General features: G+C 46.5%; 1 long non-coding RNA gene across 1 annotated transcript; it reads right to left on the reverse strand.

The window, feature by feature from the left end:
- Positions 1 to 230: 230 nt before the first annotated feature.
- On the reverse strand, positions 231 to 26,546 carry LOC142818401 (uncharacterized). Its single transcript, XR_012895889.2, has 3 exons — positions 26,323 to 26,546; positions 470 to 633; positions 231 to 383 (listed from the first exon to the last, which is right to left on the reverse strand). It is a non-coding gene; the product is annotated as an uncharacterized LOC142818401 (long non-coding RNA).
- Positions 26,547 to 26,901: the final 355 nt, after the last annotated feature.

The following is a 26,901-nucleotide window of genomic DNA, read 5'->3' on the forward strand; positions in this document are numbered from 1 at the left end:
GAGGTCATTCTGCATGTTCTGGATCTGCAAGAATGATGTGTGCCTTTGGAATATGCTATGATGTCTGGACCACAATTCTTTGCAGAACATTTCAAAAGCCTCTAAAGCTTTGTGTTGCCCTGCTGTTTGACACGTGTTTTTCTGCCACACACCTGCTGGGTGGAGTGTACTATATCACCTATAGCACTGAGACCACTTACAGAGAGAATAATGAGTCTACTCTACCACCTTCGCTGAGCACCAGCTGCCGTTTATCTTATCGTAGAGGCTTATTCACTAAGTTCCAGAGGTCCTGGGTTTGGTTCTGCCCACAGATGACAGGGGTCTGCTGGTGTTACACTGGAAGCCAGGTTGTAAGAACTGCAGAGCAGTCACAACTGTAGCTGAAATCAATGGGAAACACAAATCTTCAGTATCTCTGAAAATCAGACTCAAAGTGTTAGTACTCTATAAGGCTTGGGCTTCATACTTGTTCTCCTGGATGGTGGGTGTGCAGCAGAGATGCTCTTAGGGACAGGATTGCACACCTTTATCCCCATGCCACTCAACAGTGAACCCTATAGCCATTTTTGAAGCCTTTTTCCATTCCATTTTTCTCAGCTTGAAGGATGGTGACTGTCACAAAGAGAAGAACTGTTAGAAAAGAAAATTGAAAATATTTTAGGCCTTTATCAATAACCTCACGATGAGAAAAAAGTATAGCTGACACAACTATAGTGTGATGGGGCACCTACCATCCACAAGAATAGCTAACCTCAGCAGGGAGCAATAGTCTACATAGCATCCCACAGAGACTATGTGCACCACAGTCAGACAGTATCCCAGCCTAGCAGTCTCAGAATAAGTCTGAGATCCCAGGGCAAAGCAGGGTCAACCACTTTCTGGAGCTCTGGGGAGGGCGGGGTAGAAGGGGTTGGGTTCCTGGTGTGTGGGTGGAAGCTAGAGCCATGTACAGAGCAATTGCTGACAGAGCAGTTGCTGGCAAGGACTGGAGGATATGAGGCGGATCTGGCTGACCTCTAGGGAAATATATTGAGAAGTTTGAGGGGACTCAGCATGTGGCTGCCAAATACAGGGTCCCTGGGTCAGGGTCCAGAGCAGGGAGTGGGCCCAGGTCTCCCCCTGCTGCATTTGCTACTGGTGTGGGGCAGGACTACAATGCTAAACCTCAGAAAGCAGGAGCACAGATGGTAACCCGGTGAGAGGGATATGTCATGAAGAGGATGCCTTTGTCCCTGGAGTGTTTCAGGTCCAAAAGTAGACATGTCAGCAGACAAGGAGCCATTAGGTGAGGACATATTGATGGCCAGAGATAATCCGGGATAATCACCAGCCTGATGAGCAGAGTCCCATCACAAGACACATGCAAAAATCTATTAAGAGAACATTTTTAATATATTTTAGGAACTCCTTCAAGTGCTGGTTCTTCCTGTGTATGGGCCACGTGGCCACACAGTTTCCACCTTTTGCCTATTGAGACAGATTGGTGAACTGAGGTTCATTCCTTGACATCTGGGTTTCTTGCATCTCTCCTCATACAGTTACAAATATTTTCATTATTGTATTTCCTTCTTCCCAGAAAGATGTGCTCCCTTTCTGTGAGATGTGACCTTCAGCCTCTCATGTCTAATCATGCCGCAAAATAATAATTATCCAAGCTCTGAACTTTATCTGTCATTAACTTTCCATGTTTGTTCTTCACTGTCCCATTGGGCTTCCATCTGGGCTGTGGATCTTGGCAGCATTAATCTAGTCTATCAATAACTTTCCTGTTTTCCTTAATCACTCCAGTGGATCTTAGCCTACTGGTTTGTCATCCTCATACAATTAAATTATTATCATTGTTATCTTTAGGGCTATTGACAATTTCTTGTGCTAGCAATTTTTTCATAACATGATAACATGTTACAGTTAATGATGAATAGACTTAAAAAAATCAGGTCAAGTTCCCAAGAATGCTGGGGCTTCTCTGAACTTCACTCAAAACTTAGCTGAACCTCTTTGGCTAGCTTGATTGTCTTGCAAAATTTCTGATACTGCCTCCTAACCCATTAGGCTGGAGATTGTAATCAATCTGAATTTTTGCAGTAAATTCGGTGAAGATTTGACTCCCTTTATATTAAATCTAGATTTTTGTTTCTCTAAAATTAATAGTTATATGACTGACCCTGATTACTGGTGTTGTAATGTGCTGTTGTAGACCAAGGGCCCAGTCTATTACTGTTTACTTATGTGAGTAATTCCACAGAAGCAAATGGAACTACTTGCATGAGGAAAAACTACTTGGACATTTCCAAAGTACATAAACCTAATATATGATAAGACATTCTTAGTCCAGAATAAGAGCATCTACACATGGGGGCTACGTCTACACTGGCCCCTTTTCCGGAAGGGGCATGTAACTTTCACCAGTCGTCGTAGGGAAATCCGCGGGGGATTTAAATATCCCCCGCGGCATTTAAATAAAAATGTCCGCCGCTTTTTTCCGGCTTTTAAAAAAGCCGGAAAAGAGCGTCTACACTGGCCCCGATCCTCCGGAAAAGGGCGCTTTTTCCGGAGGATCGGGGCCAGTGTAGACGCTCTTTTCCGGCTTTTTTAAAAGCCGGAAAAAAGCGGCGGACATTTTTATTTAAATGCCGCGGGGGATATTTAAATCCCCCGCGGATTTCCCTACGACGACTGGTGAAAGTTACATGCCCCTTCTGGAAAAGGGGCCAGTGTAGACGTAGCTGGGCTGTGTCTACACTGGCACTCTTTTCCAGAAATGCTTAAAACGGAACAGTTTTCCATTATAAGTATTTCTAGAAAAAGCGCGTCTACATTGGCAGGATGCTTTTCTGGAAAAGCACTTTTTCCGGAAAAGCGTCCGTGCCAATGTAGACGCGCTTTTCCGCAAAAAAGCCACAATCATCATTTTCGCGATCGGGGCTTTTTTGCAGAAAAGAAATCTGTGCTGTCTACACTGGCCCTTTTCTGGAACAGTTTTCCGGAAAAGGACTTTTGCCCGAATGGGAGCAGCATAGTTTTTCTGGAAAGGCACTGATGATTTCACAGTAGATCGTCAGTGCTTTTCCGAAAAAGCAAGCGGCCAGTGTAGACAGCTGGTAAGTTATTCTGGAAAAGCAGCTGATTTTCCGGAATAAGTGGCCAGTGTAGACACAGCCATGGGGTTTATTAGGAATAGTTAATCCTTTTAAAATTCACACCTTATCTTTATTGCAAATTGTGGTTCACACAAAGACAAATCCTTACCATCGATTATGAGAATGGACTCTGGGTACTCTTGGACAGCTGTGGTGGCATATGCACTCCCTGTCACTAGGGTGAGCACCTTCCTGGGTGCAGACGCTGCCTCCTTGGCCAAAAGTGGGTTGGCCATCACTATAATCCGGAACACTTCACCAGTCTCTGGGTAACCCCACATCCATAATAGACTCAGCTCGCTAGACAATATGGCCCAATGGCCAGAATCAATATTTATGTTTCAGTTCAGAGCTGTATGGCTTACTAGCCAGAGTTAGTAAATAGTAGCCCTCAGTTCAGGGTAGTATAGCTTACTAGCCACAGACAGCACAAAGGTATCCCTCAGTTCAAGGTGGTATGTCTTATTGGTCAGAGTCAATACATAGCTTTCAGTCCAGGGTGATATGGCCTACTGGATAAAGTCCATAAATAGCCCTGAGTCCAGGGCATTATGGCCTACTGTCTGGAGACAGTAAACAGGAGTCCTTAGTTCAGGTCAGTATGGCCTACTAGCCAGCGTCAATATGATTGGGGATCATGCCCTGATAGGGGGACCCAGGCCCACCCTTCTCCATCGAGTCCCAACCCAAGGCCCTGTGAGTAGCAGCATGGTCTGCCACGTCCTCAGTAGGGAATTCAGCCGAAACACACTGAGGATGGGAGCTGCTGCTCCTGCACTCTCCCTGAATAACTTCCTACTGCTTTGTTTGGATCAATGTCCCACATGGTAGCTGGGTCTTCCGGCTCTCTGGCAGCTGTTCTCCCTGGGTTTCCAGGGGGTTTGCATTATTGATATCTCCCAGGCCTCCGGTTCTCATCGCTGGGGTGGCTGGCAGCAGCAGTTCAGGAGCTCTGGCTGGAGGTCCTTCTCCTTTGCTGGTCAGCCCAGACTGAGTGGCTCTGCTGCCTTTTATACTGTTCCAGTACTTAGAGCATGCCCAGTTTGGGTGACGGGGTGAGACATCCTCTTCCCACAGAGTCTTAGGCCTCTCCTGCCCCCCTTCAGTGCGGGCTATGCACTCCCCATCCATCTTCAATGGAGTTCATGCCAAGTCATGAGATTGGTTTGGATTATTGTGATTTGAAATGATTTTGCTATTGTGTGGATGTGGATTTTTTTCTTGTTAGTGAATTATGACTAGAAGTCGTCATTCTAAAATAAGGCAGTTGAACCACATTGATTATAAAAGTACAATAGAGGATGATTGCAATTAACTGATGTGTAAAGGGACAAGGTGTGTTGCTATCATCTACATGACAATAATAGACATGAATGAGGTCAGAGGGAGAGAAACCAGTAATTACGATGTATCACCACAGAAACAGCAAATCATTGGGGAAAAAATGCAGGCATGAGCTAGATGCCAATAAGTCTTACAAAAACTAGACAAGATACATGTTAGAGGGATAAATGAAGGAGATTCTTAGACACAGCAGATACGTGAAAGGTTTTCAGTAGAAGAATGGCTAAGACAATGTGGAAGACCTTTTTTCATCAGTGAATTAGACAGTAAGTATTGGCTGAAGCAGATCTTATAAGCTGAAAAAAATTCTCTGTTCTTTCTCACTCTTCAGAGAGGGGGCAACTATATTAATTCTGTCATAGTTTTAAGTTCAAGGCAATTTATTAATGTTTGTTAATACCCACATATATGGTCTTGTGAAGGACGCTTATTTGTGTTTTGATCATGCCTCCTTTTGATCTGTTTTTCTAAAGGGTTAAATGATGTTGACTAAAGTTAAAGTCTTAACAATTTCAGTGGGGGCTGAAAGACTAATGAGGCTGGCAATTTCACTTGTTGATTTTGTTAGCAGTCCCTTTGTATAGTTTTTGCACACACAACGCCATGCTGCTAGGCAAAGGCTGAGAACTGTGCAGTTAAAACCTTAGTCAAAGAACTAATAAAAAAATATGACAATTGCCTTTATTTTTAGTGCAAGACCAGCTAGGAGATATGGAAATGAGCACAGACTATGTGAGAGAAGCCTACTGACAAACTTGGAAGGGAGATGGCAGCAGGAAGTAGAGTACAACAGAGTAGAGTGAACCACACCTCTCTGTCCTAGGACACTTGAATTCCCCTTTCAATTGTTGGTAAGGCATCATGAAGACCTTGATTTGGGGATAAAGATGACTGAGTCCTGAGAGAAGAGTGTGGGAACCCCAAGGGGCTAGAATTGGCTGAAAACCTTTTTTAAGGACATTGGAGTATTAGTTAGACAGTCTATTCACCAGAAGTGATGGAACTAAAGCATGATCTGTCCAGAAAGCTGAGTCATGAGATATGGCAGACCACATACAATAGCTGTCAGCAGAGGGCTCTATGTGGTTTTCCAGCAATAAGTCCCTCCTACACCCCGCCTCACCTTACTCTTTGTGTAGAAATGTAGTGCATTGTATAACCTTGGTTGGAATTATTTAACTCTATGGAGCATTTTGAGGATACTGTCTATATAAAAGAGGCTGTACAAAATGGGTTGCTTTGGATGCCAGTATTAATTTTTCCCTTCTTTAAAGATAAGGAACGTTTTACCCCAAAATATTCTTTCTGTCTCTGCAAAATGTTTCCTTTGGGATTGTCCATTTTTGTGAAAGTGGTAAATAGTCAAAACCTTGGCAATTTTTCTTTCCACGTAGCCACATTTCACAGGACCTGTGCTTTACAGGTCATACCTTTCAAGCAGCTCTATTATCCAGGTGGATTACTGAATTCTTACGCTCCTACAGCAACAGTATTTGGTGTTTAAAAACTTATGCATTGTAGGCTATAGTCTTAATTTCCCTCTTTTTTTTTTCCTGTCTGCAACAAAGGCTATGTTCCCCTTTCCTTTTTACTTTTTTTAAAAACAGTGAATTCTCAGTACTAAAAATACTAAAACTGTGTGTGAAGGTCAAAGCAGGGCACTAATTTGCTATCAGGATAATGAGGGCTAGGCAAGTATATTATTGGTAGTGCTTTGGTGGCACAAAGTCAATAGCAAGACAATATTTATAGAAATTCAGAAATTATTTTAAGAGTACAGTTCTACTTCAAAGAGATTATTCAGAGCAACACTGAAAATGTAATCAGTGATCATAACTCAATGACTTTTTTTTCTATTATTACAGGCATGAGTTGTGATATTTTATTGATGAAGAATAATTTTGTTGAAAACAATGAGAGAGCTATGCAGAATATTTGGGGGCTCTGGAAAACCTACCTAGCAACAACAGATTTAGACTGCAAGCTCAGGTTTAGATCTGAGTCTTTGAAAGATTAGAGGCAGGCCACAAAGCTTTGAAACAGAGTTTAGCCCTTTAGCATTTTTTCCCCTATGAAGAACAGGTATGTACCGTATATTCCGGCGTACAAGACGACCTCTGAAGTTAAAAAACATCCCCCAAAAATCGGGGGTCGTCTTGTACGCCGGATGCCCCGCCGCCGGAGCCCCTCCGCGGCTTTGAAAGCCTCGGGGGAAGCCGGCGGGGGGGCATCCCAGGCGCGCATGGGCTGCCCGCCCGCCAGAGCCCCTCCGCGGCTTTGAAAGCCTCGGGGGAAGCCGGCGGCTGGGCATCCCAGGCGCGCATGGGCTGCCCGCCCGCCGGAGCCCCTCCGCGGCTTTGAAAGCCTCGGGGGAAGCCGGCGGCTGGGCATCCCAGGCGCGCATGGGCTGCCCGCCCGCCAGAGCCCCTCCGCGGCTTTGAAAGCCTCGGGGGAAGCCGGCGGCTGGGCATCCCAGGCGCGCATGGGCTGCCCGCCCGCCGGAGCCCCTCCGCGGCTTTGAAAGCCTCGGGGGAAGCCGGCGGCTGGGCATCCCAGGCGCGCATGGGCTGCCCGCCCGCCGGAGCCCCTCCGCGGCTTTGAAAGCCTCGGGGGAAGCCGGCGGCTGGGCATCCCAGGCGCGCATGGGCTGCCCGCCCGCCAGAGCCCCTCCGCGGCTTTGAAAGCCTCGGGGGAAGCCGGCGGCTGGGCATCCCAGGCGCGCATGGGCTGCCCCCCCGCCGGAGCCCCTCCGCGGCTTTGAAAGCCGCGGAGGGGCTCCGGCGGGCGGGCAGCCCATGCGCGCCTGGGATGCCCCCCCGCCGGCTTCCCCCGAGGCTTTCAAAGCCGCGGAGGGGCTCCGGCGGGCGGGCAGCCCATGCGCGCCTGGGATGCCCCCCCGCCGGCTTCCCCCGAGGCTTTCAAAGCCGCGGAGGGGCTCCGGCGGGCGGGCAGCCCATGCGCGCCTGGGATGCCCCCCCGCCGGCTTCCCCCGAGGCTTTCAAAGCCGCGGAGGGGCTCCGGCGGGCGGGCAGCCCATGCGCGCCTGGGATGCCCCCCCGCCGGCTTCCCCCGAGGCTTTCAAAGCCGCGGAGGGGCTCCGGCGGGCGGGCAGCCCATGCGCGCCTGGGATGCCCCCCCGCCGGCTTCCCCCGAGGCTTTCAAAGCCGCGGAGGGGCTCCGGCGGGCGGGCAGCCCATGCGCGCCTGGGATGCCCAGCCGCCGGCTTCCCCGAGGCTTTCAAAGCCGCGGAGGGGCTCCGGCGGGGGGGAGCCCAGGCGCTCCTGGCGGCTTTGCTCCCGGTGCCTCTGGTCTGCTGGGGACCATCTCCAGCAGACCAGGGACACCGGGAGCAAAGGAGGCGGAAGGGCGCTGGGGTATAAGATGAAACCCTATCTTTTAATTAAAAAGATAGGGGGTCGTCTTATACACCCAGTCGCCCTATACGCCGGAAAATACGGTACTATGTGGTGCATTGAGAACAGCATTGGAGTTGCAAGTTATGCATATAAGATCAGGGCTGAGTCCTGCTCGCAGGCTAGAGGAGCCTCTTTAGCAAAGAAGCATGTGAGCAGAGCAATGGTGGAAGAAAAGAGCCTAAAGCAATGTGGAATGAGCTGTACTTCATTGCATTAGGGAGCAGCCTGATTTCTCTGAGTCTGTGTATTTTGTTATATTGCAATCATGGTCAGAAGACAAGATACTGGGCTAAATGGAACTTTGGTCTGACCTAGTATAACTTTTCAGCAGGAGTGTATTTATCTTTCATTTAATTTCTGTGTTTGCCAGGAACACAGCACTACACAAGATGACCTCTATAATAGTTCTCTTTTGGGTAGAGACTTTTTGTTTTGCTTGCACAATGTCTAGAACAATGGAGTCCTGGTCCCTTATTAGGGCTCCTAGATGCAACCCTAGTAGAAACTATACATATGTAGTTGAGTTAGCATATTCCCTATACTATTCACCTCTAGGTTGTCATAGCAATAGACTACTACTACAATCCATCATGCCTCTGTCACTGCAAGCCTGGAAATGTTTCATTGTGTTGTTAATAAGGCTATTCCTTAATACCCACTGGAAGCTGAAGTTGGTGCAGCAGGTGACAGCCTACTTTCTAAATGTAACCCTTCCATTGGTTAGGCCCAGCAGCAACCAGGGCCGGGTTCAATATCTAGGGGTCCATCTCACACAGAACCAGCTTGAGCCTCCACCCAGTAGCCTGGGAAATTCACAAACCCCTGGGCACCTCTGAGAGGCAATGCTTCCCCACTCACAAGTACAGCATCTGAGTGTAGAAAAGAAACTTTTAATGAAAGAGAGAGAGAAGTCACATGGCATTATCTTAGGAAAATACCACAAATAGAGTTTGTAGCCCTCTCCCCCACGAATAACTGTCCCAGATCAATAGTTTTGGTAACTGGGTTTGGTTCTTTAAAGGATTTGAAACCTCAGACAGAGGAATACTTCTTTTTAGGGTTAAGCAAAGATTTTTATTTTTATTTTTACTTTATAATTAATTTTTCATTTAAATCAATTCACTATCTTTGATTCTTTTAAGACAGTGTAATACACAAATAAAAGGTAGAAAAACAGTACAGTTAAAAAACAAGAAATAATAACTCCTCCTTCAGATATATCCTCCAGATTTTCCTTTAAACAATTTGTGGAGTTATCAAAAATATAATACTCACGTTAAGAAAGATAGAAACATTGCTTAGATTCAGGAGATATTCTTTTCTTTATGTTTCTCCTTTTTTGGATTTTTCATTTCAACTTACGACCAGCGTTGTTCCCCATTCGGAGCTTATGTGTAGCAGCGAGATTCAGGGCCGGGGAGGGAGCCCTGGTTGATCAGACCTAGCTTTTAGGATTTGCAACCCGTCCACTCTTGGTCTTTCCATCCAACCTTATATACCCTGTTTCAGTATTTCAGTATTCCTCCACTCGCCTGACAATTGCTGACATTAGATTTTTGTTGTCTCATTCTGCCCTTTCAAAACTTTCGTCTGCTCCATTTGGGGTAATCAGCACTTTGTTGCATATTGCTGTCTGTGTTACTTACTTCCCTAAAAGTGGGGTTACAGTTGATTGTCCAGTAAAATTTTGTTTTTATTTTACATCTCCTGTATCTCACAATGCTGCCTTTCCTTTACACTTACAATTAAACTGGTGCTCATTTGACATATTCTGGGTAAGCCTCAACACCTTCCTTTCACAAAACGGACTGAGCAATGTCTTTTGCCAGTCAGGCTCACCAGTCCAACAAGGGAAGGATTCTGTCATTTACCCAAACTTTCTCCATACTGCATGCCTAACGCCCCACTTGCAGCTCTGTCCAGTCAGTATAGACCTTGACACGTCATCCTGATGACTCTACTCCTTGAGCCTCAGACTATGCCTCCTTTATGCTACTCCTACTGGCCACCTGCTGGTCATTCCCACCAGCCACTCCGCTGGCTGCCTGCCACCACTCATACCGGCCGCCCACTGGTTGTTCCCACCAGCCGCTCCTCTGGTCTCTTGCTGCTGCTCCTACCAGCTGCCCACCAGTTGTTCCCACCAGACACTCCACCAGCCACCTCTCCTACTGGCCACCCACCCACTGGTCGTTCCCGCCAGCTGTACCACCGGCCACCTGCGGGTCATTCCCGCCAGCTGCTCCACTGGCTGCAGTGGGTCTGGCTCCTGGCCAAACCAGTGATTTCAGCTCTTAGTGATTTCAACTCTTTAGCCGCCACCTAGGCTGGCAAAAGATTCCAGCTTCCACTGGACTAGCAAAAAGACTCCTCATGAAGTCTGCTTTAAGTCTGTCATTAAAACCAGGGGGGAAAGGGCAGATTGAGCCAGTCTTACAGCTTACACCTGGCAGGCATGAAGCAGGCTGACTCAAGCCCTCAAGTCCTTTCCCCTCCAACTCAGTTCACTTAACTCTGGCAGGAGGGAGGCTTGTTCCTCTGAGACCTCTTACAATGATGATGTCTTTCCTGCAAGCACTGGTGTCATATTTTACAGTTCCCACATTTAGGGGTAGCATGGTTTGTGACCCCCACAACAGCCCCAAATTATTTACAATTCTCCACATTCCATTCCAACATTGATCCTCCATCAGCCCTGGCTGACTTGGATTTACAGACCCACACTTCCCATTCCTTCCCCCTCCTGGCATGATCGGTATTTACATATCAACAGTTAACAGTTAATTATCTTGCAGAACTAAACAATTGGAGTGAGCACACCCACCCCCAGGGCAGATCTCTCCTTTTAGGTGGCTGATGGCAAGCAGTAATTCAGCCACTGCTTACATAAGCAAAATAGATGATCAATTGTGTAAGCCACCAGTGCTCTGTAATATGGTCTAGCTACGTACTGGTTTCCATTTATAACCTAAGTTTTTTTATTTTCACTTATGAAGCCCTGAATTGCATGGATTTTCTGGCCTGAAACTGCCAAAGTTATGATCAACAGAGATATTTGAGTTGGAGTCCCTTTCGTTTAAAAGAAGGGGTGGATCAGAGGATAACTGTTTACAGAGAATAGAGTTCTAATGGGGAAGGCTCATTGAATTGTGTTGGGGTGGAGGTTTGCTGATGCTTTTCTTTGAATTGGATTGTTTTATGTAATGTCAGAGGTGCCCAGCATAGCAATGGATGCCTTTATATCTATCTGTGTATTTTAGAGTCCATCCCTCAGTCTGTCCATCTGTTTATTCATTTGTTCAAGAACTCCTCCTAAACCATAAGAGTTAGAACCACTAAATTTGGTAGGAAGTTTCTTCTTCTCCTAATTTAAATCTACATCAGAGTTTGGTTGTGCCTGGAAAATGGGAAGTGCTGGGAATGGACCTGTTTTTGATAACATGGAAAGGGAGGGAGGTAGAGAGTGGAGTGATGCAAAAAGGAGGAGTGTAGAGAAGAGAGCTGCAATGCTGAGAGTGGCCATTGGGGGCAGCTACAGCACAAAGAGAGTTGCCAGCAGGACGGGGGCTCCGCCATGTTGACTGCCTCCAGATCAGATAAGGAGCCTTCCTACCCCAAATCTAGAGCCTGCCAAACCCACCTTCGCGGGAGAGCCTACGGGACGTGTGGGAGGCACCCACTGGAGGAGGGGACAGCCCCCAGAGCCTCAGCTCCCCTGACAACCTGCAGGCCATGGAGGCCAGGGACAGTCCCCACAGTCCAACAATCCTTAGAAGGAGCCTCTGGCCAGGAAGCACTACCATGATCCCCCTGATGCCATGTCAGGGGTGCCATTTCAGATTTTGGTGGGAGGGTGACCTGTAAATGCTGCATTGGGAGGGAGAGAATGACAGCATAGGAGGCAGACTGAAGACAGTGGCTTCAGCCATGTTACTGAGCATGCTCAGGACAAACCAAGCACCAAATGGGGAGAGGGGGAACCCACCCAATCTGCCCTCCCCTCACACACATAATCTCTATCCAGGGGCTACCAAGGCACTAGATAACTGCTTTTTTTCCACAGATAACTTAGCAGTTAGCTGGCAGGAGCACTGTATCTAATTCCTATATAAAAGAAAAAAATACTTACATATCAGACCCACTCAGCTCTAACATAACATAGTCTGATATCTTGTGGCAAGTCACTTAAGGGACACTAGTTAGCCTTAAAATTTGAATGTATATTCTTACTTGTTTAATACCTGGGAAGACAGAGGCCTTGTCAGGACTCCTGGACTCTCTCTCAGCTCTGGAAAGAGAGTGGGGTCTAGTGGGTTACAGCAAGAGGGCAGATATATTTCAGCTCTATATGGAAACATCTATACTGCAGAGAAAGACCGAAGATGCCGCTGCTGATCTTCTAGTTAAATTAGCCATCTAGTTAAGACTGCTAATTCGAAATGGGAGGGATGGTCTAGTCAATGCTGGTAACCCCGCTTTCACAAGGAGTAAAAGAAGTGAAAGGAAAAGTGTTCTTTCTTCCACTTCCTGCTGTGTAGACAAAAGCCGAATTAAGCTACTTCAGCTTCAACTACACAATTAACGTAACTGAAGTTGTGTATCTTAATTTGACTTTTTCCGGTAGTATATAGAATGACCGTACTGGGTCAGATCAAAGGTGCCTTCTAGCCCAGTATCCTGTCTTTAACAGTGGCCAGTGCAAGGTGCTTCAGAAGGGAAAACAGGCAGCAATCATTATGATCCATCCCACCACCCATTCCTTGCTTCCGGAAAACAGAAGCTAGGGACATCATCCCTGCCATTCTGGCTACTAGCCATTGATGGACCTATTCTTCTTGAACTTATTTTGTTCTTATTGGAATTTAAAAATACCTTATATTTATATTTAAATTAAAATATATATGAGCAAATAACAATTTTACACATCAAATTATTGTATTATAGTCCAACAAGCCCTTAAAAATATTTAAAAATATACCTAAAACATAATCTATAATAATAAATAATTACAACTTTCCAATAGGAGTACATTTTCTTTGATGGTCCTGAAAGCTTTCAGTTTTTGTTTGTGAGGCCCTTTGTAGGCTTTGAGTTTGACAAGCTTGCTGTAGTATGTCTGGAGCCCTGAGCAGAGGACAGAATGGAGATGCATTGCCCAGGGTGAGTTCCATAAGGTATTGTGCCTTTTTAGGCAGCATCCCTCACAAAATGTTCCTTGGTACGTAGGCCCTTCAGTCATTTTTAAGACCACAGAGTGGCCTCTTTTCTATGCACCAGTTGGCTGGCTCAGCGTGAGTACCACCTAACTCCATGGAAGTGACTTCCCTCCTATCATGGCTGTAGCCCTGGAATTTTGTAAGTAATAAGTTAGTTAGTTAGTTATAATGAATATATGTTATAGCAAAAGGTTTGGATTAAACTTAAACACAAGATGTAGGTCTTAGATAGGCCAGGCAACTTTGTTAACTTAGCTCCAGCTTGGTTTGATGTTAGCATGTTCTGATGTTAAATCAAAGGGGTGGAATATTGTAATACATAGTGATATTAATATTAGGCAAAGCCTTGTAATAGATAGAAAGAAGTTTAATGTTAAAAGACTTTGTAACTTTGTTAAAGTGTCTTTGTTCCATGCTGCAATTCTGTAAATGTATCATAGAATCATAGAGTTGGAAGGGACCTCAGGAGTCATCAAGTCCAGCCCCCTGCCCAAGGCAGGACCAACCCCAACTAAATCAACCCAGCCAGCTGAGACTTAAAAACCTCTAGGGATGGAGATTTGTCTCGGCTTGACAAAGCCCAGGCTGGATTGACTTAGTTGGGATTGGTCCTGCCTTGGGCAGGGGGCTGGACTTGATAACTTCCTAAGGTCTCTCCCAGCCCTAGGATTCTATGATTCTATGATTCCACCATCTCCCTAGGTAACCCATTCCAGTACTTCACTACCCTCCTAGGCTACGTCTAAACTGCAAGCCTCTTTCGAAAGAGGCTTTTTTGAAAGATACTTTCAAAAAAGCCTCTTTCGAAAAAGAACATCTAGACTGCAACCAGTACTTTCAAAAAAGCAAGCCACTTTTTTGAAAGAGAGCACCCAGGCAGTCTGGATGCTCTCTTTCGAAAAAGCAAAGTTTGCACAGCACCTTTTTTCGAAAGAGCACTTTTGAAAAAAGGCGTTATTCGTCGTAATACGAGGCTTTCTGCTGTCAACAACACCGCCACGTTCTTTCAATTTACTGTTGACAGAACGCAGTGGCAGCCCAGACTCAGGTAAAGATTTTTCGAAAAAAGGCCACTTTTTTCGAAAAATCCTTGTAGTCTAGACACACCCCTAGTGAAATAGTTTTTCTAATATCCAACCTAGACCTCTCCCACAGTAACTTGAGACCATTGCTCCTTCTTTCTGCCATCCATCACTACTGTGAACAGCCTTTCTCCAGCCTCTTTGGAACCTCCTTTCAGGAAGTTGAAGGCTGCTATCAAATCCCCCCTCAATCTTCTCTTCTGCAGACTAAACAAACCCAAATCCCTCAGCCTCTCCTCATAGGTCAAGTGCTCCAGCCCCCTAATCATTTTGGTTGCCCTTTGCTGGACCCTCTCCAATGCGTCCACATCCTTTCGATAGTGGGGAGCCCAGAACTGGACACAATACTCCAGATGTGGCCTCACCAGAGCCGAATAAAGGGGAATAATCACTTCTCTAGATCTGCTCATATTGTTTGTGTGAATGAGAGAGAGAATGTTTTAAAAGAAGGCAACTGCATGCTCAAATGTTCAGAGAAGGGGCCAGAGACTCAGAAGCACCAAATAATTATCAACTAAGTGCAGACTACCAGAGCAGACTACCAGAGCAGATTGATGAACCCTGAAGTTAGTGCCAAGCACCCCTTGATAAGGTACTGATAACAAGTTTTGCCAGAAGACAACACCCAGGAGGGGAGGTCAGCATACTGATATCAGCTGGCTGCAAGAACAACTTCCAGATAAACATATATCACAGAAAAACTGATTTTGATGCTGAATGACTGATTGAGGCCTGACAAGGCAAAATGCGTAGACTTGCATGGAAGGAAACTCCTACAGCGAACGAGGTGTCTTGTATGGTTCTTCGGTTTCCTGTCCTGCTAAGACTATGGAGCATCATTCCGGACTGACAAGAACCTGGCTCCTTCCTCGCACCCAACTTATCTGGCCAACAGGTCAGGCCGAGCAACAGACTGATAGCTATCCCATCAGCAGGGTGTGTGTGTGTGTGTGTGTGTGTGTGTGTGTGTGTGTAAATGAATATGCTACTTTGTTATATTATCAATAAATGTGGTGTGTTGCCTTCTCCTTCTGAAAAAGATCCCATGTGCTTCTTTTAAGCATAACATGACTGCTTAAGGTGAATGCTTAAGTCTTATTGTAGTAATAGCTCACTCTTTTATATCAAGCTTTTCATTTGTATTATTCAAAGCACTTCCTAAGGGAGGTCAGTAGCATTATCCCCATTTCAGCCTGAGAAACAAAGGCACAGAGTTGAGGTAACAGGTTGAAGGTCACCCAGTAGATCAGTGTGACAGCTAGGAACTGGAACTCAGGTGACCAGAATCTCAATTTGGGCCCCTAGCCACTGGCAGCCCTGTCTCTTAGGTATAGTTTTTTGCATTCTGGCAATGCATTAGGTGCGTTTACTTCTCAGCAGATGTAGAGCTGATATCATCAACTGCATAAATGTTTTCTTTTCAGATTAGGGATGTTAGATAGCGGGTTTTTGAATAGTTGTGTAACCACATGAAAACTTTGGAGTTACACAACTATTCTATAGTCCTCGGGGGTGGGGTCAGCACTCCTGGCCCCTCTTGGGGGACCCCCTGTGTAGCCAGACAGAAACCCCCCTTGCAACATCCATTTTTGCTTGCCTGGAGCATACAGGGCACACAGAGCAGAAGGCCTAGGCAATGTGACCGTGAATGGCTGTAAACAGAGATATGCCAATTGCTGACCAAGAGGCTGCCAAGGAGTGTCCTTGACTTAACCCAATATTGATACGAACACACAGCCATCCGTGGGGGGAGGAATCTCTCGCCCAGTGAAAAAATGTCTAGTACTCACAATTTAGTTCTCTCTCTTGCAAGTGTAAATTAACTTGAAACTTGCTTGTAAGAACTGGTGCCACAAAACAGACCAGTAGAATTTGGCCTCTTAGATAAGAAAGAGGATATGGACCCCCGGGGGTATAAAGATGGGTCCAGCAGGGCATTTTCTCTGAGTGTCAATCTACCATCTATCTGCTGGTCGGGTTTGGTGTTTGATCTCCCGAGGTTCCAGAGGGGACGCCCACCTCGTATTCATCTTTCCTAGGAATTGAGAGACCGGTCCTGGCCTGGCACGCTGGAGTTGAGAGGCACAGAAAGGGGTAAAAATTGTACCTGGATGTGGTCCTTTGCTTAAGTATATATATACATAGTGTTAGAGCTCTTTAAAGATTAAGCTGTCACTTGGTACCATTATTTCTATTTTCTATCTTTACCTTTTTCCTGTAATCATTTTTAAGACCTATATATGTATATTTGCTAGCATTTAAGAAATAGAGCAATAGCCATTGTAACCATATGCTTTTATAAGTCTTTTGACAAACCTGTAACTGTTTAGGCTTTGGCCTGACTCCTTCAGTTGCTGTAATAGAACCAAGCACAATTTAAAAGAACTTCAGCCGGTCATAAAGGGACAGACATAGGGAGAGCTTGGGCATTTGGATTTGTGTCACTCCCAGGTTACAAGATCCGTTGGGGCACCTTTTCAGCCTTCCCCAGGCTGCCCGCTGCGAAGGAACCCTGTGTTCTAGCAGCTAAAATCTAAGGTGTAATAAGCTCTTCCTATATAACGGGGCGTCTGTTGGCCTGCTGGCCACCCTCTGCAACGGGACCCCAGTCCTAGCAGTAAAGACACGGACGTTAAATCTTTTCTCGGAAACATACACACACACACACTGCCCTGACCGTTGGCTGATACCCTGTGATCCCAATGCAGGGTGGCAGAAGGAGCCAGTTCAAAAGGAGAGCCAATTTTAAAACCAGCTCCCCTCATTGACCAGCTGCTTGCTGCCCTGCACTGCTGTCTCTGATAGAGAGGTAGCAGTGTGGCGTGGTAGCAGCCCCTGTCCATGGGAATGCTTGCTCCCCACAGACAGAGGCTGGTCCATGGGATGAAGAGCAGCATCTGTCTATGGTGAGCTTGGACCTTCTGTGGACAGAGGCAGCTATGATGAAGCAGCTTCTGCCTGCAGTGGCCCCAGGCCTGCCGTGGAGAGTAGGGTTGTTAAATACTGGTTAATTGAATAGCTGAGTAACCTCAAGAATTCTTATCAGTTAGTCGACTACTCTATAGTCCCTGGGGGTGGGGCCGGCAGCCAGTGAGCTTCAACCTTACTCCCGAGAAGCCCTCTGCCACTCTGCACTACTGCCTCTGTCTTGGGGTGCCAGGTGAGAGCTGGTCTATGAAAGGAACCAGTTTAAAAACCAGCTCCTCTCATGGACCAGCTGTCAGTCTCCTTGTGTTGCTGCCTCTGATAAAGAGGCAGCAGCGTGGTGTGGCAGCAGCCTCTGTCTCGGGGGGGGAGGAGGAGTTTGAGCTGCAAGACAGAGCTGAGCTGGGCTGCCCATCCACCCAGCTCTTAATACACTTTAAATGCAAAGCTTCAGTAGAGGTAGGTCCCGGACCTGGCACAAGCCAGGACTGAGCCAGGCTGCTGGCCAGCCTGCTAAAAATGTACTGGTTGGGGGAGAGGAGCATTAACCTATAGTCTTTTGCTTATCAGTTAATCGACTAAACTATTAAATCCCTAGTGGAAAGAGGCTGCTGCAAGGTAGCCTCCTCTCCCCCTCCCTCACTGCTGCCTCTCATAGATGCATCAGCATGGGATGGGGGTGAGGAGGCAGGCAGCACTGCAGAACTGGTGCTGGGGGCACCAGATTTTAAGTTGGCTCCCTTCAGCACTGGCTCCTGCTCCTCCCCCTTGCTGCCTCTGATACAGAGGGAGCAGCAGTGCAAGGAGGGGATGGTGAAAGAATGTGTGTAATCAACAAGATTAACTGATAATGCTAGGCTTATTGTCTAGTTGTCTACTCATTGACATCCTTATTTCAGACCGCTTACCAAATGGTCACACTGTACTGGCATGACTGTATTTCTAGTAAACTGTCTCCATGCTGGGACAGCTATTTACAGTGGAAACCCTCTTCTTTATCAAACCTTTTTTCTCAATACAGCTTTTTACATTAGATTATCTGTCACTGTACCACACATACACTCTAATATGGGTCAGGCAGAATAGTGAATTCTCCTGTGCCATAGCTCATTTTATTCCCATTGTGTGATATTACTTCTGAATTACAGTACATGGGACAGCTCTTGCATGACATCACCTGAAAATGTGATTGATGGGTTACTCCACACCCACAAAACTCAGCTTATCAGTTGTTGTCAGCACTGTTCCCATTTACTATTTATCTTATGCTCTGACCTTGAGGGCTTTTCACAACTGTTGAATTTGCATTTGAACAAAGCCTGTTTTTCTATATTTAGTCAGGCACAGGAGGAAATGGAGGGACAAGAGAGTATCAAAACACAGGGTTTTTTTAACTGATTCCTCAAAATGTAGGCACAGCAACAGCCATTCTGTCTCTAGATTCTCAGGTGGACTCAGTGGGAATTGCATACATGGAATGAGCATAACTGAGTTTAATCTGTCTCCATTTAGATAGCTCTAATGCACCTAAACCTTAGTGTTTATGGCAATGACCTTGAAAACACATGCACTTGCCTAGCTTTAAGTCAGTGGGCCTATTCATATGCTTAAGGTAAGCAGGTGTGTTCGGGTTTGAAAATCATAGCCTTCATGAAGATTTTTGCTTTTTCTGGATATGTGTTCAGAATCGTAACCTTTTAATGTGGGGTTATTTTTCTCAATGAATAAATTTGGACTACACACAATAGTTTTGAATTCTAAAATTACTGGATTTGTGGCATTTCTACTGAGTTTTTATCCGTGTTCTTTTAAAAAGTTAGTTCATATACTATACTTAAGCCAGATACTACAGACTGAAATAAGCCTTTGTTCCAATGTCCACTGAAATTATGGACTTAACCGGGTGCATAATATATTTAGAATTAGCTACTCTTCCCTCCTCCCCAGTTTGTCTTTTCACCAGAGATATGTCATTTTCTCATACCTAGATTATATCCCTGGAATTATATTTATCTACAAGAGAGCTAAATGCTGCTCATCTTTCTTCTGTGTGAAGACCCATTGAAGCAATTGTGCAATACTCAACCCTGTCATAATCCCATTGAAGTCTACCAAGTAATAGCAGTGATACATTTAGCCCAACAGCAGTACCTGAAAGCATGAGCTGATACTTAAGTCTCGGTCCTCTAAGAGATTGACTTTAAATCATGTCCTCTCTCCCAGAAAAAACAAGCTGCACTTTGTGCAGGATAACATGCCTCCAAAACAGGAACATCTTGAGCAATTTGGGCTTGCCTGTTTTTGTTCTTGTGCATCTTTCATCTGACTAGAAAGTTCTATCTCCAATTAGAGCTGGTGAAATTTTAGGGACAACATTTTGTTGGAAAACTTAGATTGGTTTCATAAAGCTATTCATTTTTGCCAAACTGTATCAAACATTGAGAGAAAAAAACCCATTTCATTTCCACATCTTTTAAATGAAAATCTATTTTGTTAATTTGAAAAGATTTTGCTTTGAATTTTTCTTCAATTTCATTTAAAAGTTATATTACAAAAATGTTTGATATCAATATGAAATATTTTATTGGGGTGGAATGAAATGTATGGTATGAGTCCCAAAAAATATTTATTTCACATTTCAGAACATCCAGAGAAGTGAAAAAAAATCAGTGATTTCAACAGCTCCATCTCCAATGATTGTCTTTTTCTCAGGAAAACACTATTATCTGACTTCCTCAGGCTGTTTTGAGTAAGAAAGCTCCCATTGCTATGCTAGTGACTTCCCTGGGATTTCTTTGGATTTACACTTATGTAACTAAGAGCAGAATTTATATGACTAAATAACACAGAAACATGAAGAAAGGCAGTAGTAATTGCATCATATTCTCATTAGTTTCTATGTACAGTTACAATATATTTTATAGCGTTAAACTACCTCACAGCTACAGAAAACATTCTGGAAATTATATACCTATTAGAAGATTTGCTCAGGTCCTTAACTCAATTTTTATATTTTGGAAAATAAAATGAAAATGTACATGTTTAATTTGAACCATTGCTCTGGGAAGGGGATGGGGATGAGGGGTTCAATATGTAAGTTGTACCAGGGAAAGAGGATTAACTCAGCCCTCTTTCACCTCAGCAGAGGCCTCTCCATACCTCCTGCACCTACAAGAGGCAAAGACGGGGGAGGGTACATGTCCCTTGGCTGGGACAGGTCCAGGCTTGTCTGTCCCCTGTGCTCTCTAGCCAGAGTAAGGAATGAAGAAAGCCGTGCACTTTCCCCTTGCTCCCTAATGAAGGGGAACAGCCAGCAATGTTTCTGTATGAATTAGGAGAGGAAGGAGCTTCAGCTCCCCCCCCCCACCTCCCTAAAAGGCATCTAGAGGGTGGGAGGCTCAGGGCTGTGGCAGTCCCGAGTGTACAGTGCAGGCCCCCAGCCAGCCCCTTTTACCTGCCTGGTGATTCTGTCTCTTTTCTGTTTGGTTTGATGAGAAACAATCCCATTCCAGGCGCACTCCTTTGTTCTGGTACAACTAAACTCTGACCTTTCTTTAAGTAAATGGCAAGTGGAAGCTGTGTACCAAATTTGGTGGTCCTAGCTATTATTGTTTAAGAGGAGTTCTTGAACGAACATAAGAGCAGCAATACTGGATCAGACCAAAAGTCCATTTAACTCAGTATCCTGTTTGCTGACAGTGGCTAATACCAGATGCCCAAAAGGAGTGCACACAACAGGTAATCATTACGCGATTCGTCTCCTGTCATCCATTTTCAGACAAATAGAGGCTAGGGACACTATTCCTACCCATCTGGCTAATAGCCATTAATGTACCTAACCTCCATGAATCTATCTAGCTCTTTTTTGAACCCTGTTAAAGTGCTAGTCTTCACAGAATCATATGGCACGGAGTTCCACAAGTTGACTATGTGCTGCTTGAAGAAAAATGTTCTTTTGTTTGTTTTAAACTTGTTACCTATTAATTTCATTCTTATATTATGGGAACAAATAAATTACTTTTCGTTATTCACTTTTTCCACACTGGTCATGATTTTATAGACCTCTGTCATATCCCCCCCAGTCTCCTCTTTTCTAAAGTGAAAAGTCCAAGTCTTTTAAATCTGTCTTCATATGGGACCTATTCTAAACCCCTAATCATTTTTGTTGCCTTTCTATGAACATTTTCTAATGTCAATATATCTTTTTTCAGATGAGGCAACATCTGTACACGGTATTCAAGATTTGTGTGTACCATGGTTTTGTATAGAGGCAATAAGATATTCTCTGTCTTATTCTCTATCCCTTTTTAATGATTCCTAACATTTAGTTTGCTTTTTTGACTGTCGCTGCACATGGAGGCTATGTCTAAATTAAGAGTTTTTGCACAAGTAAATTGAACGATCAGAGGGGTTTTTGCGCAATTGGTATTCCTCTATCTATGAGGAAGAACTCCTTTTTGCGAAAGAGTTCTTTCACAAAAAAGTGTGTGTGGACGGGGAACAGGGTTTTTTGTGCAAGAAATGGCCTCCAGGAAAAAAAGAACAGGTGCCCTGGTGGCCACTCCACCCATGGTAATCAGAACTCTATAGTTCCTGTCTTCTGGCCCCTCTTAAAGCTGCAGACACCCTGGATTGGACAAGCCTTATGGCAGGAAGCTGTGCAGAGAGCAGTACCCTCAATGCGTGGCGCTCTGTTCTACTGCCATTGCCACCCATGGCAGAGCCACAAGCCCCCCAAAACCTCCCTGGCCCTTCCAGGGAGCAGCATCAGAGATCCCAGGACCGCCCCCACTGGGGGACCAAAAGGTGCACCCCGACCTGGACAGGACCGGAGACTGAGACCCTCCCTGAATTGTGGGGCAAGGAGGATTCCTTGCAGGAGCCCCGGACCAAAGGTAGAACTCTTGGATGGCCGCATCTCTGGCGGAGCAAGGACACCCTGCTTGGACCATGGAGCAGGTCTGGAGCAAGATGAAGGAGCTTCGTCTGGGATATGTGAGGGCCACCGAGTGCAGCGTGCACTCTAGCACAGGACCTCACACCTGCCCCTACTACACCAAGCTCCACCACATCCTGGGTGGTAGGAAAACATCTTCCCTACCCATACTGGTGGACTCCGAGAGCCCCAACATATTTCAGCCGGAGGTCATCCGAGAGGATGATGCCAGCCAGGACATCTCCCAGGCCTCCTCCGATGCCTGGGCGGGATCTTTAGGTGAGTTGTCACACACACACACAGGATGAGGCAGGCAGGCGTGCAGGTAGCAGGGTGTTGCTCAGGCTGCTTGGGCTGCATATCGTAATGCAGTCTGTGCACGTGCAACCACGTGCAGTGGAAGGGTGCCGCATGCGGGTGCAAACACGCTTGGGCACCTGCAACCAAGCTCAGAGGAGGCCACACACATCCTGCCCCCGCCAAGGAGGGGTGCACCCTGCTCAAAGCAGGCTAACCACAAGATTGCTGGAACCACCCCTCATGGACCAAAGAGTTCTGCACACAGCACACAGGCATGCCTGCATGTGCAAGGCAGCAGCCACTCATACAGACAGCCCAGTGAGCCACAGGTGTGTGTACAGACCCCAGGGAGGCCCAGGCTGCCCCTGGCTCCTCTGGTGCTCATGAGGGGATCCCACTGTGGCAGGACACTTCCCTTGCCTGCCTGTCTGTGGGATGGGGGTGGGGCTGGGGTGAGGGGGAGGGCAGCACAGTCCTCTGGGAACAGAGGGGCCCCTGTGAGACAGGGCATGCTGTGCAGGCCACACATGGCCTTGCACCTGAAACATCCCCCTTCTGTGGGCCACGGCCTGTTGGTTGATGTTCACAGAGGAGGGCACGGTCTCAGGGACAGTGTCAGCAGGGATGACTGACTGCCTCTCCCTCTGGTGTGTTCTCCACAGCCGGACCAGCTGGGACTGAGGGCCGAGCCACATCATCGCAACCACCCACCAGAGCCTGAGGGACCCACAGCCAAGCCAGGGTGCAGGAGGATGCCAGCATGTCAGCAGGCCCTGGAGCACAGGATCAATGCAGATCTTGACTGGTGGAAGCATGCCTGGGACCAATTGATGTCACATTGTGACATCATGTGTGGCATTATGTCCTGCATGATGCTGCTGCTCCGGCCTTCCACCTTTCTGGCCCCCCTGCTATGTCCTTTGCCCATCTGCCAGCTCACCCTGCTATGCCTCTGCTCTCTCTTTTAGCAATGCCCATACCCCCTCCAAAAGTGATGCCTATGGCCCCTCCTCCTTCCCCCTCTACCAATCCTGGCCTCCAAAGCAACACAGCCCCAACGAGGTCCCCACACCTGAGGGGGCACCTTGAGCCTCCCCACTTCTCTCCCCAGTCAGGGCCAGCTCTAGGTTTTTTGCTGCCCTAAGCAAAAAATCCTCCCCCCCCCCCCCCGCTTTTTTGTTGGCTTTTACACGTTTGCACTTTGGTTTTTGTTGTTGTTTTTGTCCCAGCATTTTAGCCCTATAAATAACAAATATAATTTTAATTTTTTTTCCATAAAGGCAAAAGCGCTTCAAGTAAACTCCCCCTCCCCTTTCACTCACTGATGGGTCACAACAGCCTTTTCCCTGCCCTGCCCAGCCCCTCTCTCTGGACAAGCACCCCTCACTCCCGACCCACAGGGGGAGCCGGGTGCAGGGAAAGTGCAGAGCCAGAGGGGGAGCAGAGTTCACCATGGGGAATGGGAGGCGCAGAGCCAGAGAGGTATGGGGACCAGGGACAGCAGGGGGACTGGGGTGCTGGGGTGCACAGAGCCAAAGGGGTATGGGGAACAGTGTGGGGGGTACAGAGGTGGTGTGGGGAATGGGAGGCACAGAGCCAAAGGAACACAGGGATTGGGGGAGCAGAGTGCGGGGTGCAGGGGAGGCACGGGGAATGGAACGCGGGGAACCTGCCCCCCCCCACTCCCAGTCCTGATTCCCCCTCCCAGTTCAGACTTCCCTCCTCCCCCTGGCCACACAAAACAGAGAATGAGAGAGGGGGTGACTGAACCTATGGGAGTGCTCACCCCCTCCCCTCCTCTGTCCCCCCCAAATCCTCCAGGAGCCACCTCCCATGAGCTCACTCTCCCCTTCTCCTCCCCACCCCGCAGCAGGACTGTGTGAGGGAGGAACAACACAAGCACCTCGGGGACAGGACTTTCCCCTCCCCACTCCATCCCCTACAGTCCCCTGCCCCCCTCCTGAGGGTCCCCCTTATTCAATACTCCCTCTTCCCCCCGTGCAGGGACTGCAGCCTGCGATCTCCTTTCCTCCATAAGGAGGGCCCCAACAGTGGACTTCCCCACCCCAAACTGGTTGCCTACTGATTGGTAGCTGTGTGGGGTGACAAGCTTCTACAGGGTGATTGCGACCTGCTTCTGCAGGGGTATGGCAGGCTGCAGGCGAGTGTCGCTTCTCCAGAGGATGGGATCAAGCCAGGCACAGAGCTTGAGGAAGATGGTCTTGCACATTCTAAAGTTCTGTACCCACTGCTGGTCATCCCACTGCTGCAGGACCAGCTGGTCCTACCAGTCCGAGCTGGTTTCAGCCTCCAAAAATGCCTCTTGACAGTGGGGTGCAGCAGCCAGAGAAGAGCAGCCACAGAGTGGGTCTCCAGGAAGAGCTCAGTTCCTCCATGAAGAGGAAGGCAGCTGGCAACAAATGCTGCAAGAACTGCAGCATGGCTGTGTGGGGCCATTGCCTGCCCAGAGGTGGTTCCGGCTCCATGGCACACACAGGAAAAAGCTGTGGCATCCCCAGAAAGAACAGGGCAACCACAGGAGGCACTGTAAGAGCTTTGTTGTCCCTCAAAGAGGTAGCAAGCATGCTGCAGCAGTAAAGAGACAGCTGTCCAGGGGGGTCCCTTTAAGCATGTATCTCTGCAAGGCTCTGGCACCAGCCCTCAAAAGGAACTGGTGACTTAAAGCCCTGCCTGAATTGGTTCTGAGTGGCCTTTCATGTGAGAAAGCGTCCAGTCAGTCTGGATGCTGTCTTTTGCAAAAGCAGATCACTTTTTCGATGCGCTTTTGTGTGTGGAATAGTAATAGAGATGTAGCCATGTTAGTCTGGTATAGCTGAAACAAAAGACAGTAAATATTTATTCTGCTGACACCATCATTGGACCTAACCAATTCAGTTATAAGATCAAGAATACATATTCCTGCTCATCCAGAAATATAATTTATGCCATCATGTGCCGACAGTGTCCGTCTGTTATGTACATTGGACAAACGTCTCAGATACTTCGCTAAAGAATCAATGCCCACAAAACTGATATCAGACAGTTTCACAAAGAAAAAACAGTTTCTTGCCATTTCAACCAGAAAGGACATCGTCTCAACAACTTGATTACCTGCATCCTGCTTCAAAGACATTTTAACACAAGACTTCAAAGAGGAACCTCGGAACTGTCATTCACACTTAAATTTGACACTTTACAACTGGGCCTTAACAAAGATGCTAATTATCTTACCCATTACAAAGATAGCTTCCCCAATTATCACCTCTAATATCATTAGCTCACAGACATTAACCTCCCCCCATCATGCCCGCTCTGTTCTGAAATTTGATTTGTCCTTTTTATATGTGTTTACTTTTTTTATTGTATCCCTTTGTATATATGGTCATGCCAATTTTCTTCCACAATTTGATCTGAGGAAGTGGGTCTGGCCCATGAAAGCTCATCACATAATAAACCATGTTGTTAGTCTCTAAAGTGATGGATAGTCTTGTCTTTTGTGCGTAGACATGCTTTTGCGCAAGAAGTTTCTGCGGAAGATCTCTTCTGACAAAGGCTTTTTGCACAAAAATCCTGCAGTCAAGATGTAGCTTGAGTGGATGTTTTCAAAGAACTATCCACAATGATTCCATGATCTCTCTCTTGAGTAGTTGTGGCTAAATTAGTCCCCATCATATTGAATGTATAGTTGGGATTATTTTTCTAATGTGCATTACTTCGCATTTATCAACAGACGAAGCACAAACTTTTAAAAATATGCAATAGATTACATGCAAAAAACTACAGTAAGAGAATGTTCTAGTTGCCAAGACTATCACTGAAAAGTTCAGAAATGCAAGAAATTAAGGTTGCCTATGCAGCAGTTCCCGTCTCCACCACTTGGGTTCTTGACTCAGTCCCCACCCAGTCTCCTTATCCCAATCTATGACCTCTGCAGCTGTGGTCCCTCCTAAATCCAGTTACCTCTATATTCCAGTCAGGCAGTTTGCTCCTCCTTCTTGATGTTGCTTGAGTTCTAAAGAGAGAGCACTGAGAGCTCAGGAAAGATTCTCTGCTTTCAGTTTCAGTCCTCTGCACAGAACTGTCCTGACCCATACACAGCTGTGGAAGGCACCCGAAGTTTTGGTGCACCTCTGGTTCTTAATGTCAACCCACCCACTTCTTCCTATCTTTATTCTGTGGCTCTTTTTCCTCTGGAGAGGAGGTAGTTAACACTGAAAAAGCCTGCCAGAACTATTAGTGGAACATCAACCTGTAAAAGAGCCATTCAAGTGGTAATGAAGCCATTTAACAGACATTTGCCAACCCCTGTCAATTTCTGAATTTACTGTGTTAATCTACAGAACCTTAGTTTAAAATTTGTTTTTAATATATTTCATTGGTGTGTTGCTGAATATTATAAAATCACATCTCTAAAGAAGCATCACTGTGCCCTACCCCCAATTATCATTGGGCATAGGGGCACTAGTTTAATAGTACTGCCTAGGGCCCAATAAATCCTAAGGAGGGCACTGCCTCTCCATCACAAAGGCACTGCCTCTC

Source organism: Pelodiscus sinensis, chromosome Z (assembly GCF_052426305.1).
Source record: "Pelodiscus sinensis isolate ZL-2025 chromosome Z, ASM5242630v1, whole genome shotgun sequence".
In the NCBI taxonomy this organism is placed as follows: domain Eukaryota; kingdom Metazoa; phylum Chordata; order Testudines; family Trionychidae; genus Pelodiscus; species Pelodiscus sinensis.